The 18,814-nt window shown below is 38.3% G+C and overlaps 1 protein-coding gene across 1 annotated transcript in view; it reads left to right on the top strand.

Moving 5' to 3' along the window:
- chsy3 (chondroitin sulfate synthase 3) overlaps positions 1-18,814 on the top strand; it is a 56,050-nt gene that overhangs the window by 2,750 nt on the left and 34,486 nt on the right. The gene's annotated exons all lie outside the window — the stretch shown is intronic.

Genomic DNA, 18,814 nt, shown 5'->3' with positions numbered 1-18,814 from the left:
GTGTGGAGTTTTTCATGTTCTCCCCAGGTTCATGTGGGTGTCCTCTGGGAAAAATTACACTGGGTGGATTGGCTGCTCTAAATTGCCTCTAGGTGTGAAAAGGAGTGTGAATGTGTCTGTTCATTTTGCCCTGCAGTAACCTGGTGAAGTATGTAATCCGGCATGAAGCCCAATGTTCCTGGGATAGGGCCTGGATCCAACGCAACACTGACACCAATAAAATGGTTACAGAATATGAATGAATAAACGAATGAAAGAAAGCAGTGAATGGAGAAAACAGCACAAGGGGAATTGCAGTTGCTTAATGGACACTTTATGCTCTTGGATATCAATCAAGTTGACCTATTTCAATTTAATGAAACCATTTAAGAAAACGAGGTTTCTTGATTTAACAGCCATTACCATCTACAGTAATATCCATCACGCTCAGTAAGATAGTGCCTATGATAAAGCTAAGGAGTCGACAGGTCTTCCTGAATCATAGGAAAACTAAGCCACAAAATAGAATATGACAGAACATGTCGACATGCCTCAATATTTAGCATCAAATAAGGCCGACATTGATTTGATTTGAAACCTGACAGATGTTCTCTAGGCCTGGGAGTGGCCTAAAGGCAGCCCATAGACGACAGGTGTGTTGGTAACATGCTGTTTGGGACTCTGTTGGATTGATGGTGTCATCAAGGGCTTTCAGCTCCAGGTGGCCTTGCGGTCCGGTTGTCGGGGTGTGTTATCTCCATTTTAACACCTTCTCGACCTCTACATTATTAATGAGGTGCGTAGGACTGAATATAGAGCGAGGCTGTGGTACAATCGAGCAGCATTTCTCATGGAAGGAAACAGCCATTGTCATCTAACAGTAAACAACTGCAGGCAATCTATTCGAGTGGCAGAGAGAACATCGTTATAACTTATATAAAGATACTCATCGGAGCTGCATCATACATTTTATAACTTTGTGAACTTTACTGTAGTTTGGAAAGTTCACAAGAACCACTGCGTGCAATTCTGATTTTTTTACATTCACAGTAATCTAAAATGCCATTTCAGACACAATGTGCTATAAGAGCTTACTGCTAATCTGTAAATGAAAGTACCTATTGCTTTAAAATAAAGGCCATACCTATTTATCTAAATCCATTCAAATTCTCAAAAGCACATATCCCAGTGATTAAGAAAATAACAGTTCATCGGTGAAATGACTTTTTACCATCATACTCTATGTAAATTTGTTATTTTCATGATTTGTTTAATCCCCCTTTGCAAACTGAAACAGCTTTCACAATCTCATATTCATAGTGATTAAAAGAAAATTCCTGCAAATTTCCTCCCAGGCATGTGTTAGGCTGGATTCTGCCCTCTCTAGTATCATTCCCTTCTTCTCTCTGGCATCACTGATGAAGTTCAGTTTGTCTCTACAATAATTAGAGTATCCATGCATGTGCATGATGTTTAATTCAATGTTTGTCATGGTGGTGTTGGCACACTTATTAATATAATCACATATTTGTTCCCCTCTTTTGCCACTTCATATAATTGCACGTGATGGTGACTTGAGGGACCTCACTTTAGTCATTCCCAAATTAAAAGTTGAGAGATGTTTTATTACATTTGTGACCCTAGGACAATGAGAAAGTCGACCTTTTACACAACAAATACAAGCTATCTAAATGATTCCTCAAATAGAATCTGCAGCTACTCCTGCTGCTAGTATAATGTGACTCACAGTGAGAGCAGTTGCAGTCTGCAGTGTTCAAGTGAGCCCTTGGGCATTGTTTGCTTTTACATTTGAGATTTTCAGGATTTTCTGCTTGTTTATGTAAAGCTAGGCAGCCCCTGCCTACACTGTTAATAAGGAACAAACCTTATCTTTGTGTTTAGACTCTTAAACCGAAATGCATAAAAATGCACAAACACTCAGAGCAAAGTACATCCACACGTTAGTCTCAAAAAACATCTTCACAAGAAACACACTCCCTCCTACGAATACAAGAGTCCTACAAATCTCCTACAAAAATGAATTCTGTTCCAACACCATTTACTTTACCTGAGGTATGTGTTCACAGTGCCATAATTTGTGTTTATTTCTGTCAATGCCCCAAAGATTCATATTCGGATTTCAGTTCGGATTTAATGTATTTTTTAAAATTAAAACAAGTACCATACTGCTGTGGTCCTAATAACAGTGAAAGAAAACAAGAGGTAGAAATGGCAGTGATTTCAGCATGTTGTCATTTCAAAGAATATTCAGAAACACAAAGCATTGCAGCCTTTAAACATGACCCATACAGACTGCAATTTCCAACACACGCTTATTTTTATGTTCAGGCTCACCAGATTACTGTTCATGCACATCTGAACTCTCTCTCTCTCTCTCTCTCTCTCTCTCTCTCTCTCTCTCTCTCTCTCTCCCTCTCTCTCTCTCACCCCCCCCTTACACACTCACTCACACACACTAGATAAATAGACTGTTTACACCTGACACAAAGAATCGCTATTGTAGCCTGTTCACTTTACTCTTTACAGACTGAGCCTTATCACTTTTATTGCTTTTCTTGTTTTGATCCTTGTCTTGATTTCTAGTTTCTGATTCACATCCTCAACTGTGAACACGTTTACATCCTTTTTGGATATGCCTCTCTGTTAGCCACCTGGCACATGGTATTAATATAATTGCTGTACTGTAAGTGCATTCTGTAGAATGGTCTTTGTTCTAAAAGCAAATTTTTGCTTTGTTCTATATTCATTCCAACTAATATAAGTATATATATATATATATATATATATATATATTCATGTTTATGTCATGTACATATACACCTTATACTTACTAGTGCATTTACACCTCAAAAACTGCACATCAATATGTATCACATTAACGCTATATTGATGAACTGCACTCGAGCTGCACTCATATCGAACCAAGACTATAGTCATTGATTTATGAAACATTTATTAAAATGGAGTTTTCTGGGTTTTTTAATACAGGAAATTATATGGCACACTGGAGAGACAGGTTGATAAATTCACTGAGCTTTGTTTCATGGTCATCTCTGCTGATCACACTTCCCATAGGAAACAAAGTTAACACTGCTAGAGATTATATTTTAGTGAATGAGAATTACAGTAATAGCATTGCAGAAGAATCTGGGTTATATTAGAGTGTTTCTGCAGAAATAACTCTCCTAAATTGGACTGATGTCTTCATTTTTGGGCTGAGACGCACTTGTAGGCTACATCATTATTCTTTGTATTCAGGGACGTAATGATTTAACTCGTTTTGTTGCAGTGGGCCCTCTGTGCTGTACCACACTGCAATGCTCATAAAGCATTACACAAGCCTTTGAATTAGACTACAGTTTTAACACGGTAACCCAAGCGACAGTCTTAGTTCTGTTATTCCAATTGTGCTGAGTTTGTACTGAGCTGCGCTAAGTCTGGGGTGTAATCACAAGAACAACAATTTGCTTGTACTCACTCCTACAACTTTTCGGAAAAAGTGACAAATATTCTAGATGCAGAGGCCTGGCTGTAAACAGAAAACAAGTTTGTGCAAATCAGGCTTGTAAAAGGTTTTGCTCCATACTGGTGAATATCCGTTCAACTGACAACATTTATAAGATTGCAATCAGGAAGTTAGGCAAGGTCCTCAAACTGAGGCTCAGGAATGGGTGGTACACAAAAGCAATTGAAGTTTAATTGCCAGATTCGTTAGTTATCTAACTGTATGTTGTTACATGGAAATAGTGATAGTAGGCTTAACTTCTAGACATCTGTTTCCTCTCAAGGTTTTGTCCTAATGACATCTTAGGGATGTTTTTCTTGTTACTGCAACATCTGGCTTGCTCAATAGGGCTCAAATTTCTGCAAAGCTTCTTTTGTTAAAATGCTTCGATGCCTATTGTTCAGCATAATCAAATTCTACTAATACTACATAATAGGCTGTCAGATGTTTAGGTAGTATTATTGTAGAATTGCATTAATGTCCTGGTTATGAGGAGAAATATGATTGACTGAAAAACATCCCGGTTGCTAGATATTGCTAGATAAGTGCTGACTCAGACTACATCTCTCCTAGCCAAAAAAGGCAAATAAGACATATATTTAACATGGAAATAAGTAAAATGTTCACAGTAAGACTTTTGTAGCGTGCTGTAGATTACTATTATTTAGCAGTTATATGTGAAGTGGATTGAATCTTTAAATGTTGTGTAACATCAATACTTATTATTGCAACCAGTTGAATAGATATAATAAATGTTAGATCATTGATTTTCTTTTATCAGTGATCAGCAGATCCCATAAAGTGTGGTATAATGTGGTAATATGACAAGTTTTATGCCTTATTATCCTTATATCCATTTTTGTCTTATTAAGAAAGAAAACAGAGATGCTAAATAATAACAGAACTTATTTCACCGAAGATGCACAACATTAATATAAATGTAAACAGGTATACAATGTATACATGTCATTGAATATTAAATAAAACTTCATTTATTTAAATTGAAATAACTGTACCGATTAACAGCTTATCATTTTTCATTCATTTTACAAGACACAGAGTGACCATATGTGTGTGAAGGATGCAGTACAATCAGGAACATTAATATTTAGACATTGTCATTGTCTACTACAGGATACTGGAAGTGAAATGAAATAATGAAAATAAGTTTATATTGCAGACTGTGCATATTTAGATAAGGTGTAGGAAAATTATACAACACTTATGTTGGGTCCCTCTTTTTTAGGCACCTAAATAATAACATAATCATAAATTAAATTGACACCTTTAACACTTGGTTGCAATTCAATTCAATTCAATTCAATTCAAGTTTATTTGTATAGCGCTTTTTACAATGGACATTGTCACAAAGCAGCTTTACAGAACATAAACATAGAACAAAAGATAAACATAAGGAGAAGTATAAAGAATTAATATAATAAAAATTCAAGATATATACAGTTCACAGTGTGTATGTATGTATGTATGTGTGTATGTGTATTTGTCCCCAATGAGCAAGTCTGAGGAGGCTCAGGCAACAGTGGCAAGGAAAAACTCCCTTAGATTGGTAAAGGAAGAAACCTTGAGAGGAACCAGACTCAAGGGGAACCCATCCTCATATGGGTGACACTAGATGGTGTGGTTACAAATATACAAGTATCACAGAGTCCAACTGGAGCCGGTAGATCTGTAGATGTCTCAGGGTTCTCACAGAGTCAGTCTTGTCTCAGTGGAGGTCCAAAAATTTCAACGCACGGAAGACGATCATAGCATGGGTGTCTCAGCATGGGTAGAAAAAGAGAAGAGAAGAGCAGTGCAGAGGGATTAACATATCTGCTGTTCATAAGAATGTGCAAGTCTAGTGTGATAGTGCACAATATTTATGGGATGTATTATGTGTACGCCTGACTAAAGAGATGAGTTTTCAATCTACATTTAAACTGTGAAAGTGTGTCTGAGCCCCGAACACTATCAGGAAGACTATTCCAAAGTTTGGGAGCTAAATAAGAGAACGCTCTTCCGCCTTTAGTAGACTTAGATATTCTGGGGACTACCAGGAGTCCTGAGTTTTGTGATCTCAGAGAGCGTGAAGGATTGTAACATGTTAGAAGACTAGTTAGATACATGGGAGCTAAACCATTAAGAGCCTTGTACGTAAGTAGCAGCAGTTTGTAATCAATTCTAAACTTAACAGGTAGCCAGTGTAGAGATGATAAAATTGGGGTTATATGGTCATACTTTCTTGTCCTAGTGAGAACTCTGGCCGCTGCATTTTGGACTAACTGTAGCCTATTTATTAAAGATGCAGGACAACCACCTAGTAATGCATTACAATAGTCCAGTCTAGAGGTCATGAAAGCATGAACTAGCTTCTCAGCATCAGATACAGACAGGATGTTTCTCAGCTTGGCAATATTTCTAAGGTGGAAGAAGGCTGTTTTTGTGGTTTGGGCGACGTGATTTTCAAAAGACTTACTGTCTAATATAACACCCAGGTCTTTCACTGTCGAGCTACTAGTAACAGTACATCCCTCTAATTGGAAATTAAGTTGTGAGAGTTTCTGTGTACTAGTTTTTGGGCCTATAAGTAGTGTTTCTGTCTTATCAGAGTTTAACAACAGAAAATTGCAGCTCATCCAGTCTTTTATCTCTCTAAGGCATTGAGTTAATTTCGACAATTTAGTTATTTCATCTGGTTTTGATGAGATGTATAACTGTGTGTCGTCAGCATAGCAATGGAAGCTAATCCCATGTCTTCTAATAATGTTCCCTAATGGAAGCATGTATATCGAGAAAAGCAGAGGTCCTAGAACTGATCCTTGAGGGGCCCTATAATTAACTGGTAATAAACTGGAGGATTCACCATTTAATTCTACAAAATGCTATCGATCACACAGGTAGGATCTAAACCAACTTAAAGCCTGTCCATGAATACCTGTGTAATTTTGTAAGCGATCTAGGAGAATGTTGTGATCTATAGTGTCGAATGCAGCACTAAGGTCAAGTAGAACTAATAGTGACATACAGTCTTTGTCCGAAGCTAAGAACAAGTCATTTGTAACTTTAACAAGTGCAGTTTCTGTGCTATGATGGGGCCTGAAACCTGACTGAAACTCTTCGAGGATATTGTTCTCCTGTAAGAAGGAGCTCAGTTGAACAGACACAACCTTTTCTAGTATTTTAGACATAAACGGAAGGTGTGAAATCGGTCTGTAATTTGAAAGTCCATTAGGATCTAAATTAGGTTTCTTAATGAGTGGCCTAATAACTGCCAACTTGAAGGATTTAGGGACGTGACCTAAAGATAACGAGGAGTTAATAATATTAAGAAGAGGCTCACCGGCTTTATATAACACTTCTTTCAGTAGTTTAGTTGGAATGGGGTCTAGTGAACAAGTTGTTGATTTAGCTGTAGTAATAAGTTTAACTAACTCTTCCTGACCTGTACTTGTAAAGCAATGTAGTTGTGTGTTTAGAACCTTAGGTGAGACCGGGATGCTAGTTGCTCTCAAATGTTGAGCGTCACCTATTTTATTCCTGATACTTTCGATTTTATCAGTGAAGAATCTCATAAAATCGTCACTACTGAACTGTGATGGAATTGTGTGTTCAGATTTTTGGTTTTTTGTTAGTCTAGCCACTGTGCTAAATAAAAACCTGTCTATAGCTGGACATACTTTCCTTATATGCAATTCTAAAAACCTCTAATTTAGTTTTTCTCCACTTTCGCTCGAGGTTACGGGTCTCTCTCTTGAGGGTGTGAGTATGACTATTATACCATGGTGCAAGCGTTTTATCTCTAACCTTCTGTAATCTGATTGGGGCAACAGTGTCTAGTGTGCTAGTGAATATAGCGCCTATGCTGTTAGTAATTTCATCTAGATCGTCTGTGTTTAAGGGTGCAGCAAGAAGTCCAGACAGATCAGGCAGGTTATTTGTGAATCTGTCTTTAGTGGTCGGAATAATAGTTCTACCGAGACGATAATGTGGTGAAACGCAGTTAGCCTGTTCTACAGGTAGTGTGTACATTATGAGATAATGGTCTGTGATATCATCACTTTGAGGAATGATATCTATATCAGTGACATCTATTCTGTGTGATATTATTAAATCTAGCGTATGATTACGACGGTGAGTTGCTCTAGTGACGTTTTGTTTAAGCCCAAGTGAGTTTAGTAAGTCCATGAATGTGGGTCCTAGCGCATCATTTGTGTCGTCAACATGAATGTTAAAATCTCCTACAATTAATGCTTTATCAAAGCTAACCAGTAGGTCAGAAAGAAAATCTGTGAATTCTCTAAGAAAATCGGTGTAGGGCCCTGGTGGTCTATACACGGTCGCTAGCGCAAGAGACATCAGGGATTTTTTCGTGTGCGTGTGCCTTTCCTTTGCAGTCAACGAATGCATGAAGTCTGGAAACTATAGACATTACTAGGTGCTGAGTTTCTTCCTGCTGTTTTTGTCAACTTTCACAGTAAATCCCCGGTTCAACTGAAAGCACACTGCTCAACTCTGCTCTGATCTGTTTTTTTTTTCTGTTGTTGAGGCTTACCAGTATTCTACGTCTTGAAGTAAAACCTTTGGATTACTGGTGAAGTTTTGATGGTTGACTTTGACACAAATACATCTATCCCCTGGAGGATTAACTTGATCAGGCCAACCGTTGAAGAGTTTTTTCTTTACCAGAGAAAGAATTCTTCTGTTATAAACCGTAGTTGTTTTTCTAGGCCTTCTGGTGTTTCTGTGCTCACCAATGTGTTTGTTATTTTGTGAGGACTTTTGGACTTTGTTATGAGAGTTAAAGGCAACATATTCCAAATGCTTATTGCCACATTTGAAATCTATTCTAAACTTTTTATCTGATTGAATGTAAGTGAAATAATAAGCCACTGACAGACTTGAACAGTTTGGAACAGCTGAGCAGACAAATGAGAAGGAATTGTTATGTCCAGTTACTTTTGATCCCTTAAAAAGTGGGGACCAAATATAAAAGATTTTTGTGGTAGAAATTTGTTTCCATTCAAGCGTAAATGACATTTTACGCTGTTGAAATGTTAAAGCGAGGGAAAACAAATGAAACAATGAAAGTAATCATTAGAACAGAAAGTCTTGCTTCAGCGCTTTTGTGTTTCATTTCTGCCAGATTAAACTGCCATGTGGTTCATTTTTAAGTCAATATTATTATGATACTACATGTAGTAAATAGGAATCCAGGCAAAACTCAGCTTATTCTTTTATCACTGGGATAAAATGTAAGAATCAGCATCACCTGACTCCTGCATTCATCACAGCTGGGCTTAAGATGGTGTTTGTGTGTTGGGTTGACTGCTAAATCTGTGCACAGTTGTTATTGTTGAATACAGAAACTGGGTCTTTTAGGGGTTTATTATGACACAATGCAAGCTGCCATTATTGTGAATTGTTGTTGTGTGATTATGAAGTGAGAATAGTTTATGTCAGCGCTTAGTCACTGTTCACTCTGTGGAAATAGCTGAGATTTGGTGCTGGAGGAAATGTCTATGACTTTGTAAAAACCAAGAAAAAGAGTTACGATTGATCAACGATTCGACTCCTGTAGCTCTTTTGTATGTACTCCTGCTTATTGGTAGCTTACAATGAGTCGATCAGATTTAAAAAAAAAAAAAAAAAATAGGGTTTTGATGCATTTTGTGATTTACGGGATCGAATACAGTGTGTGTGACAGTTTGATGAATATGTGAATGATGTTGCAATAACAATAATCCAAGGAATGTGACTGTATTTTACCACACTGTAGACAAATCATAAATCAATAGTTCATCCGTATTGAAGCCAAAGTGTGTTGCTAGGCCCATGTTTTGGCTGCCCAGAGATAGTTAATTAGTTAAGTGCATTAATACAGATTAAAGTAAACAATTGAGAGTATGGTCATGGGCCATTTGCTTTTGACACATTTCTGTAATGAGATGTTGAACGGCTTAGTGATTGTGTGTGGCACTAGCAACACAGTTATGTGACACGCTTGTTCTGCAGTTTATTTTTTTTTCCTTTTTTCCAAGTATCACCACTCTTAGCTTCAGTGAAGAATAATGTTACAGCATACAAAGACTTCTATTCTATTCACTTGTATGCTTTTAAATTTGTGGTAAAAGTTATACAGTAGGAAGAACCACATCCCCCCCAACTGCTCTCCGGGCACCGCAGCATAAATGGCTGCCCACTGCTCCGGGTGTGTGTTCACGGTGTGTGTGTGTTCACTGCTGTGTGTGTGTACTTTGGATTGGTTAAATGCAGAGAACGAATTCTGAGTATGGGTCATCATACTTAGCCGTATGTCACTTCACTTCACTTCACTTCACATATGGGTGTGATAGTCAGGTGTTCACATTCCTTTGGCCATATAGTGTACACACCAAATGAACACTTCTCAAACCTCTCAAAGGTCAATAAGGATTTTTTTCTGATTATTGAACCTCCCTGGCCACCTGGCTATTTAAAAGCTAATAGTAGTGACATGAAATCGTTTTGCCCAGGAGCCTTTTGCTAGTGATTTTTCCATACCTGGTAAAACAGATTTTCAATCAAGGAAAAAAATAAAGGAAATCAAACCTTTCATCTTAGAACAAGGAGCCAAGTTCTACCAGATGGCTAATTCAAAACAGCACATGCTTCACTAATACTGCAATGATGTATACTCTGGTCATTTAATGCTGTCCTGTAATTAGATCTTGAAAACTGTGAGGATTGCTTTCAAGGTACTTCAGTCTGTAAGTGAAGGGCTTTTATCCTGTGCCATTCATGAACTGGGAAGTGCATTAGCACCACGTTTCTGTCATTTAAGCCTTGGATCTGTAGTGTTACAACATTTTTTTTAACTACACAATTTTAGAAACTGACCAATGTATTTTTCTTATTATAATAATGTATTTTTCATACAATTTAGAGTATAAATTCAACTTATTACCACAAAACAAGTGGATTTACACATTTTTTGTTTATATAAGCATGCTTTTGATGCCTATGGTAATAGTTTTGAGAGCATAGACTTTTTCCATTTAGTGCAATGTGTCGTTTTGATTGAGAAAATGGACCGGTTTGAGAGAAGCCCCTCCTCCTCCTTTTTCCACCCACCTCCCCTCTGGAACATCACTGAAAGTGCTAATCTTGCCATCTGCCCTTAAATGAGAGCCAAATATACATGCCAGGATGATGAAGCATCATGTCCACATGTCAAGTGTTGGACTTCAAGGTCTCTACTATCTCCTTCTGCTTGCTTTTAAATGCTTTTCTCACAAGCTCAAAATGAAGGTTTCAAAAATGATTAAGTGCTCATGTGTAGCCCTGTGCACTTCACAAATCCAAGGTTAAAGCTGTTCTTAAATGTGCGTTCTGGTGTGATTTTGGGACTGCTGCCTTTTAATAGGAAATGGACTATTTTATAAGGCAGCTGCTGGGAGCTTAGTGGGAATGAAGATGGAAAAATGTGGATGATGGAAAAAAAAGAATAGCTCAGTTAAAGCCATTTTTGATTGCTCTTTGAAGCAAAGAGGAATCTATTCCATTATGAGCCATCAATACATCATTGCTTCCTCACTGGTTACCTCAGAAAAGTCATGATGCTCCCTGTTGCTCCCATGATGCTCCCTGAGTCATGATGCTCCCTGTTAAAAAAAGCTGACAGTGTGCTGGAATGCGCATCCCATATGGCTGAACAGTGCAAATGTCACTCTTCAGCCAAATGTCCTATTATGCGATTAGACTGCTCGCTTAATACAAGCATTAGTACCAGTGTTTTACCTTTAAGTCATTGTGTGAGTTTATATAGCACAAGCGGTACAGCCTCGCTGCCTACCATTTCAGCAAAGCTGAGAGCTTCCAGGCTAATGTGTGAATCCTTTGCCCCATTAGAGGAGCACTGAACAGAGTTAGAATAATCTGTCTTCCTGAGAAACGTGCCATCTACACGGCTCTCAGCACATTTGGTACCGTGCACCACGGGTGCACATAACTATTTCACAAATTATATATACACAATATGTAGTAGTGCTAAAAGTGTTATTAGTTTGGTTTTCAATGCATTTTAACTCATTTCAGTTAACGTATGCAAATGCACGTGGTAGTATTCTCAGTGGACGACCTTATGGTGTGGTGCAGTGTAGTGTTGGCTTAAATGTGTGCAGAATATTATTACATGAGCATGTATAATGGGGTTCCTGTGTATGAGCTGAGATGAGACACATAAAGGTGCAGTGTGTTGGAATGGCGGTGCTGAAAGCCCTGACAGATGGCCAGTGTGAGAAAGAATGTTATGTATGTATGTATGTATGTATGTATGTATGTATGTATAGTGCTTAGGATAAATGAGTACACCACGTTTGAATATTATGATTTTTATTAAATTCTCAGTAAATATGAGAGCAATTTGCTGCATTTATACAAAGACAGTTTTATTAAACATTTTATTTTTATTAACATAAGAGAGTGATCACCTAACATCTTGAGAAAAAGAAAAATAATACATTTAAGTCAAATGAGGTGTTGCAAAAATGTTTGTCACCCTACAACAAATTTAACTAAATCTGATATTTCGTATGTGCTCCTTGATTATTAAGAACAGCTCCAATTCTTCTAGACATGGAATGAACAAGTTGACGACATACAACTACATCTATTTCTTTCCATTCTTGAAAAATTGCTGGATGCTGGATTTAGAATGACGTTAAACCTATATTTTCAGAATGCCCCAAAATTGTTCTACTGGGTTGAGGTCTGGTGACATGCATGGTAACTGAATCTCTTTTACCCTGTTCCTCCTCAGAAATGATCCAGTGATCTTAGATCTATGTTTTGGGTCATTATCCTGTTGAAAGACATGGTATTATCTTCTCTTTCAGTATTTCACAGTATGTCTGTGAATTCATGATGCAATCTATGAAATGCAACACCCCTACATGTGCAGCACTCATGCAACCCCACACAAGAGCCCTGACACCCCCATGCTTTACTGATCATACCATGCATTTTCCCCACAAAATCCATCCTTTTTGGATTACTTTTGCAAAAGTATTCAAGCTTATTAATAATGCTTTACTAATGTTCTTATAACCTTGACCTTCTTTGTGCAAAGAAATCGTTCTTTCTCAGATCTTGTGATATTGCTTTTCCATGTGCTGCCATTTTGGATTTTCTCTCTTAATTAACACTTTTAATTGTTCTGTGGCCACCTGTGTGTTGATTGTTTAGACTCATCTGCTGGTGAATTCCTGTTAATTACAAATTTATTTTATGCTTTCTCCTAACACGTTTATTGGGGCGTACTCATTTTCGCACCACAATCTTTGCTACTGACTAATCTCATTTAAAACAAATAAACCTGATTGGCACAAATATCATATTGTATAGAATCCCATGTATAGATTTGCATAGAAAGTATTAATTTTAAAGCAAGATGGAGGTTTTTCTGGGAAATCTGGGAGGGTGTACTCATTTATTCTGTGTAAAATTAGCTAATTAAACATCATGATTTTTGCAGACATACGTATACAGTATGTGTGTATACGGTCTCCTTCAAAAGTTTTGGAAAGGCAAGCCAATACTTTTATTTGTGCTGTGCACTGAAGATATTTGTGTTCGGAATCAGTGATGTGATGAGAATAATATGAAAAGATAGATCAGGTAGATCATTTAGGCTTTGAATAAGCTTTGAATTCTTGTTATGTACATTCACATGTGTTAAACGACTAAACATGGCACCTTCCATCTCAACCCATCTGTTTTTCAAGTGATCAAAAATATAGGAAAAGATTAACAGGTGTTTCTTGTTGCCCAGATGAATGACATCAAACATCTAGGTGTAAATATCAGGAAATTAAAGCTTAATTTCTATTGTTTTGAGCACAAAACCAAATGTCTTTCGTGTAGATGAGAAACAAAAGAATTGTCGGTACAATACTTTTGAAGGGGAAAAATGTTTAAAGAAAAAAGACAAATACAAACGAAGTTAATGCCCATGAATACATTTATTTCCACATCAGATCACTTAAAATTAAATTTTTATTCAGAAATTAAGCGAAGCAGAAAAATGCGCAGTCTGTTATAAGAAGCGCCTCCGGGGAACACCAAGAATTTGCTTTATCAGGAAAATGTAAAATATAAAATAGTTTTGATCAGATGTGTTATTGCACACTGCTAATGCCTTATTATTGTTCTTAAGGAAAATTATAAATTAGTTGCAACTTCACAATTATGGCATTTGGCAGATGCCCTTTTCCAGAGCAACGGAGCTAGCAGTGGCAGTAGTCCATATTAACCACTAGGCTACCACATCCCAGCGAATAATATAGTATATGTGAGCTGGTTGTTCTGTCTATGTAAAAAAATAGAAAAGGTCCTATTTTTATCATTTTCAGCTGTCCAGTTTAGTGCTCACAGTAGCCACAGATTCCTTGAGGTCTTCTGCTTTGGTAATTGTGACAGAATCTTGTGTTTTGTGATGTTTTTCTGTTCACCACAGTTGTAAAGTGTAGAATGATAACTGAATGTTTTTTGTATCTCACGAAATTCAGAAGCTTATCAAATCTCACACCAGCCCACCCATGCCACAGTCACCGAGAACGCATTTTTCTCCCATTCCGATGTCTAACTCAAGTTCTCAGTCTCTGTACCTACATGATTTTATGCGTTGTACGTCTGCCACATGATTGACAGATTGGATAATTGCTCAAATGAGCAGGTGTACATCTGTTCTTTTTAAAGTGTCTGGTGAGTGCATGCGAGTACAAGAAGCTACAATGAATACACTTTTTAAGAATACAGCATCACACTATGGCTGCTATACACAGCATACACTCAGGGACTCAGGGCCTCAAACTGAATATATTTGCTGCATATTTGTCAGCAGAGCTTATTCCCCACATTGATATGTAACACTAAAACCCCAGGCGCCTTAGCGAAAATATTTATCTGAGTAGAATTTTTCATCCTCTGCCAAGATCTAAAGGTTGTACTAAATGAATGTTAGTTTCTTCATCCTTATGCACCACTTTAAATAGTAAAAAAAAAAAAACCTGAGTAAATCTCTTAGTCTTTTATTTTCTTTTGCAGCATGAATAAAAAAAGACACCATGGGGAGTTTACCACCTCATGCTTTATTTCAAGCTTTTGCTTTGAGTTGCCAGCACAAGAACACAAACACCCACACAAACACACACACACACACACACACACACACATTGTCTGTGACATTAAAATAACCAAAAATGATGATCAAATATTGCGTTTTTGATCAAAATGAGTTTTTCTACTGCTGATATACATTTCTACCTTGTAAAATGAGATATATTAAAAATATTACAGATATACTGTATTTTACCAGATCAGTGTAGAAACATTTTATTTAGACTACATTCCAACCATACTGTGGCTTCTGTCCACAAAAATCCTGATGTGTAAAGAGCTCATTTTAAATCTGCAGCAGTTATTGCAGTCTCCTTGTTAGCTAAATGTTTTATTCTCTGACTGTATGAAGATTTTATAGTTACAGATCATAGCAAAACAGACATAAGTTTTATAAATGCTTTATGATCAAACACCTGCTGTCAAAATTCTGGTAACGCACCTGCTCCGTCACATCATCATCATCATCAAAACAAAGAAGAGCGCTTACACTCAATGACAGCAGAAAAAGTTTTAGAAGTTGACTAATAAAATGACATTATTAAGAAACAGTAAACAGAACAAACCTGACTGAATTTCCTCAGGTATTATTTCATCACAGATGAGAGCTCAGTCGAGTGAAGAGATGACGAGATGAAGTTTACGTTTAAATGCAGTGAGTGACTTTTACCTCAGGTGAGGAGACCGAGATGTTCATAATCAAAAGTGAGAATTCATTTCCATTGGAAACATGTCATTCTTTTAAATTTGCCAGATGTTTCATAAGTAGATTAGGATGTAAATTGGAATATTGAATTAAATATTTAATGAACTTTTCTCCTTTGTTCACTTTTGGGGGATGAGCAGAATTTTAAACACCAGAGACTTGACTCATGTTGTGACACACACCGAAAAGAGAAATGTATCAGCTCTTTTTTAGACCTGTATGTAGTATAAAATGTGATCATTTGATATTATATACAGCTATACAGTACACAAACATCTGTACATCTGCTTATTCACTTTGTAAATCAAACATAAAATATAGCTGCAAGCAGCGATGACGGGCCTTCGCACGTTTGTTCATCGCTATACGGTGCCTTCCAGAAAACAATGCACGGTGGGCAAGTGCATCAAGTGGGTAAATATCAGTGGACTATTTTATGTTGTTACTGACCCATTTGGGGACTGTAGGTAAATGAAACCCCACATTTTAGACAAACGGGGGCGCTAGTGAGCCACTTAAGAGACACACCTTTGTCTGACCTTTTTGTCCACACTTAACAGCCGACAAATGTGATGTATGTGTCAAATTTCAAGTTAATCTAAGCACGCCAAAAGACTTAAATATGCCTGAAAAAGAAAGTAAAGTTTGACACGTTACCATGAGAACAGTGTTTGAGATATCAAAAATCCGTTCGCAATTTCGCATCTGCAATATCTCTGCACCATGTTGGCCAAGTCTGGTCTCAATTGCATGAATCCCCTAGGAGGAGTATTTAAAAGTTTACTGCATGAAGCTGACAAAAAATCCACCTTTGTGACTGACACACTTCCTGGGGCCTGTTGGTGGCGCTATACCTGGGACTCACAATAAGCACATAGATGCGATCGGAATCCTTGGCCGAACATACACACCGCGTGTCATCACAATAAGACATTTTTTGCTTTAGATATTAGACACTTTCTGTTTCTCTGAATTCGCCATAATTTTGTCGCCTCGCCATGGCAGCACCGTTCGAGATATCGAAACTCACTTCGCAATTTAGCAAGTGCAATGTCTCGGCATCATGTTCACCACTTTTGGTGTCAATCGCATGAATCCTCTAGGAGGAGTATTTAAAAGTTCATTGCATGCAACTGTGAAAAAATCCACCTTTGTGACTGACACACTTCCTGGGGCCTGTTGGTGGCGCTATACCCGGGACTCACAATAAGCACATCGATGCGATCGGAATCCTTGGCCGAACATACACACCGCGTGTCATCACAATAAGACATTTTTTGCTTTAGATATTAGACACTTTCTGTTTCTCTGAATTCGCCATAACTTTGTCGCCTCGCCATGGCAGCACCGTTCGAGATATCAAAAATCCCTTCGCAATTTAGCAAGTGCAATGTCTTGGCATCATGTTCACCACTTTTGGTGTCAATCGCATGAATTCCCTAGGAGGAGTATTTAAAAGTTCACCACATGCAACTGTTGTGACTGACACACTTCCTGGCGCCTGTTGGTGGCGCTATGTCCGAGATTCACAATAAGCACATCGATGCGATCGGAATCCTTGGCCGAACATACACACCGCGTGTCATCCCAATAAGACATTTTTTGCTTTAGATATTAGACACTTCCTGTTTCTCTGAATTCGCCATAACTTTGTCGCCTCGCCATGGCAGCACCGTTCGAGATATCAAAAATCCCTTCGCAATTTAGCAAGTGCAATGTCTTGGCATCATGTTCACAACGTTTGATGTCAATCGCATGAATTCCCTAGGAGGAGTATTTAAAAGTTCACCGCATGCACTTATAAAACAATCCAAAATGGCCGACTTCCTGTTGGGCGGAGCTCATAGTTTAGAGCGCGAAAGTTGTTCGGGTCGATGAGATCTATATGCGTACCAACTCTCGTACATGTGCGTACATAATTGCCCGATCTGTGCACCAATGTTTGTTTTTGCATTACAGGGGGCGCTACAGAGCCCCCCTGCCACGCCCGTATTCCAACCTTTGTCCAATCCTAGTGTCGCGCGACTCTGACGTGTGTGCCAAATTTCAAGAGTTTTCGAGCATGTTAAGGGACCCCAATTGGCCAATGTGTGGGAAAAAAAAAAAAATAAAAAAAAAAATAAAAATATAGCTGCAAGCAGCGATGACGGGCCTTCGCACGTTTGTTCATTGCTATACGGTGCCTTCCAGAAAACAATGCACGGTGGGCAAGTGCATCAAGTAGGTAAATATCAGTGGACTATTTTATGTTGTTACTGACCCATTTGGGGACTGTAGGTGAATGAAACCCCACATTTTAGACAAACGGGGGCGCTAGTGAGCCACTTAAGAGACACACCTTTGTCTGACCTTTTTGTCCACACTTAACAGCCGACAAATGTAATGTATGTGTCAAATTTCAAGTTAATCTAAGCATGCCAAAAGCCTTAAATATGCCTGAAATAAAAGTAAACTTTGACACGATGCCATGGCAACAGTGTTTGAGATATCAAAAATCTGTTCCCAATTTCGCATCTGCAATATCTCTGCGTCATGGTGGCCAAGTCTGGTCTCAATTGCATGAATCCCCTAGGAGGAGTATTTAAAAGTTTACCGCATGCAGCTGACAAAAAATCCACCTTTGTGACTGACACACTTCCTGGGGCCTGTTGGTGGCGCTATGTCCGAGATTCACAATAGGCACATCGATGCGATCGGAATCCTTGGCCGAACATACACACCGCGTGTCTTCCCAATAAGACATTTTTTGCTTTTGATATTAGACACTTCCTGTTTCTCTGAATTCGCCATAACTTTGTCGCCTCGCCATGGCAGCACCGTTCGAGATATCAAAAATCCCTTCGCAATTTAGCAAGTGCAATGTCTCGGCATCATGTTCACCACGTTTGATGTCAATCGCATGAATTCCCTAGGAGGAGTATTTAAAAGTTCACCGCATGCACTTATAAAACAATCCAAAATGGCCGACTTCCTGTTGGGCGGAGCTCATAGTTTAGAGCGCGAAAGTTGTTTGTGTCGATGAGATCTATATGCGTACCAACTCTCGTACATGTGCGTACATAATTGCCCGATCTGTGCACCAATGTTTGTTTTTTCATTACAGGGGGCGCTACAGAGCCCCCCTGCCACGCCCGTATTCCAACCTTTGTCCAATCCTAGTGTCGCGCGACTTTGACGTGTGTGCCAAATTTCAAGAGTTTTCGAGCATGTTAAGGGACCCCAATTGGCCAATGTGTGGGGAAAAAAAAAATAATAAATATAGCTGCAAGCAGCGATGACGGGCCTTCGCACGTTTGTTCATCGCTATACGGTGCCTTCCAGAAAACAATGCACGGTGGGCAAGTGCATCAAGTGGGTAAATATCAGTGGACTATTTTATGTTGTTACTGACCCATTTGGGGACTGTAGGTAAATGAAACCCCACATTTTAGACAAACGGGGGCGCTAGT

Source organism: Tachysurus vachellii, chromosome 20, assembly GCF_030014155.1.
Source record: "Tachysurus vachellii isolate PV-2020 chromosome 20, HZAU_Pvac_v1, whole genome shotgun sequence".
NCBI lineage: Eukaryota > Metazoa > Chordata > Actinopteri > Siluriformes > Bagridae > Tachysurus > Tachysurus vachellii.
The sequence above is the reverse complement of the archived record's forward strand: the minus strand, read 5'-3'. Positions and strand labels throughout refer to the sequence as shown.